The following is a 2,500-nucleotide window of genomic DNA, read 5'->3' as shown; positions in this document are numbered from 1 at the left end:
AGGATAGTAAGATACTGAGCTCTGATATACGGAAGGTAGAATGTTAGAGCACCCAAAGGATTGCAGATACTTTTAAGGATTTAAAGTATTTTGTTTCATGCAAATTAAAGTATTCTTCAATTTTATGTTTCTGCATTTAAAAGTTTAGATATGTTGGAATTTTCAACATATTTTTTTCCATGTATAAAAAATTAAACACATGTGTATTTCATTTATTTACAATACGTAAAGTTGGCAATCATGTGCATGGACATGGCGAAAACAAGCTGTATTTTCTTGTATTGCTTTGTCTCGTTATTTTGAAATATTATTAACTAACAAATCAATTTTATGCCATTGCTAAGCTCTGTTTGTTAGCATGATAGATTATTTTTTTTATTTTTGTTTTCGCTAATGAAAGTTTTTTTTTAATCCAAATCTCTGTAACCAATTCCTCAAGACAGTCTGTGACTACATTGCTCCTGATTCTTTTATTCAGAAAGCATCTCCCTGCATGGTGTAAAATCTTTGACGAAAAGTCTTTCAAGCAAAGCATAACAGAGCAATTTGTACATTTTCCATCTAACTCCCTTTTAACATATTTAGTTGCTTTGCTTTGTTGTCCGGATATTTTTCTAGAGTGACATGATTGATCACTAAATAAACCGTAGAAAAACGTATCTGCCGAAAGAAGTGAAGGACTAGAAATATGACATTAGATCACACAGTTTACCACTGGAAATTGAAGAAAAAAATATTTTGTAAGGAAATGTACATTATTGTGATATTCTTATATTCAAATACTTTTTTTTAACAATTATTTTCATTACAAGTAATATATAATAATCGTAAGATTCTTTTATATTACTTGTAATGAAAATAATTGTTAAAAAAAAGTATTTGAATATAAGAATATCACAATAATGTACATTTCCTTACAAAATATTTTTTTCTTCAATTTCCAGTGGTAAACTGTGTGATCTAATGTCATATTTCTAGTCCTTCACTTCTTTCGGTCAGATCAGCGTTTTTCTCTTACGGTTTATTAGTGAATTCAACTCTAAAGTCACTCTAAGAGAAAAATATCCGGCGCAACACATATAAGCAAAAAGCAACTTAAATATGTTAAAAGGGAGTTAGATGGAATAATGTACAAATATGCTTCTGTTTAAATGCTTTGCTTGTTGTAAAGACTTTTCGTCCCAAAGTGATTTTTACACCCATGCAGGGAGATTGCTGTTCCTGAAATAAAAGAATCAGTGTGCCTGAATTGTTAGTGTCACAAAGAACTGTCTTGAGGAATTGGTTATCAGTATGAATTTGGTATTACGAAAAAAACTTTGTCATTAGCGGAAAGACAAATAATAAAAAAAATATAATCTTATCATGTACACTAACAAACAGAGCTTTGCGAATGGCATAAAATTGATTTTGTTTAGTTAATAATATTTCAAAATATACGAGTAACAAAGCAATACATAGAAGTAATACAGCTTCAGTTTTCGCCATGTCCATGCACTATGATTTGCGCAACTTTAGCGTCTGCTTGTGTAAATAAATGAAATACATCATGTGCTTTTTTATTTTTTAATACATGGAAAAAAAATATGTTGAAAATTCCAACTCATATCTAAACGTTTTAAATTTTGCAGATGACATAAATTTGAAGAAATAACTTTTAATTTGCATGAAATCAACAATACTTTAGTAATCCTTAAAAGTAATCTGCAATCCTTTTGGGTGCTCCTAACAATTCTACCTTCCGTATATCAGGTAGCTCAGTATCTTACTATCCTTTCACCAAATGCTTTTGACATGGATAACCGAATAGAAAAGAATTACTGTTCAATATCATAATTATATATCTCACCCCCCCACGTGGTATAAATGTTTAGTAAGGTGTTCATTTTATGAAAAACGCAAGTGGAATTCCAAAATGAATCTCGGGAAATTTCTAACGTTTCCCTTTTTTTTCTCGCTTCCCCGTTGTATCAATTTGTCTCCACTCTATTCCTTTATGCCTTAAAACAAAGTCAATTTCATCATGCCCTTCTTTTTTTACACATGAGAACTATTCTCCTTTCATCGCATATTAAAACTCCCTCCTACTCAACCTCCATTGGAACTAGCTCTTCCGTATTAAGTCCTAGTTACCTTTTCGAGCTGCCTTGAGGACCTGGATCGGAGGCATGTTTGGTCCTGGAATCATTGCACGGCGAGATGAGCACTTCGTCGAAGTCCTCGTATTGAGTCCTAGGCCAAATCGCCTGATACAACGGCTTGGGCGTTCCGCAAGCCATCGCACTAAGGGACAGGTGGCAGTGGGAATGGGGGGTGTCGGAGGGAAGGAGAGAAGGTGAGTGGTCGAGGATGTGGGAGGAAGAGGAGGAAAGAAAGAGATAGGAAAGAAGAATTTGGGAAAGAAGAAGAGGGGGAAGGAAAGGAGTGTAGGAGTAGTTGACAGAAAGAAAGAAAACGTACCAGAGCAAAAATAAATGAAATTCAGGTCTATTCGGAGGAG

The 2,500-nt window shown here is 33.6% G+C and overlaps 1 protein-coding gene across 2 annotated transcripts in view; it reads left to right on the top strand.

Moving 5' to 3' along the window:
* Nucleotides 1–2,500, top strand: part of inaE (inactivation no afterpotential E) — a gene marked incomplete at its 5' end in the record, with an annotated part of 37,777 nt that overhangs the window by 20,431 nt on the left and 14,846 nt on the right.

This window comes from Penaeus japonicus, unplaced genomic scaffold (assembly GCF_977035675.1).
Source record: "Penaeus japonicus unplaced genomic scaffold, GWHDUDI00000001_assembly GWHDUDI00000018, whole genome shotgun sequence".
NCBI lineage: Eukaryota > Metazoa > Arthropoda > Malacostraca > Decapoda > Penaeidae > Penaeus > Penaeus japonicus.
This window is presented reverse-complemented; position numbering and strand designations above follow the sequence as displayed.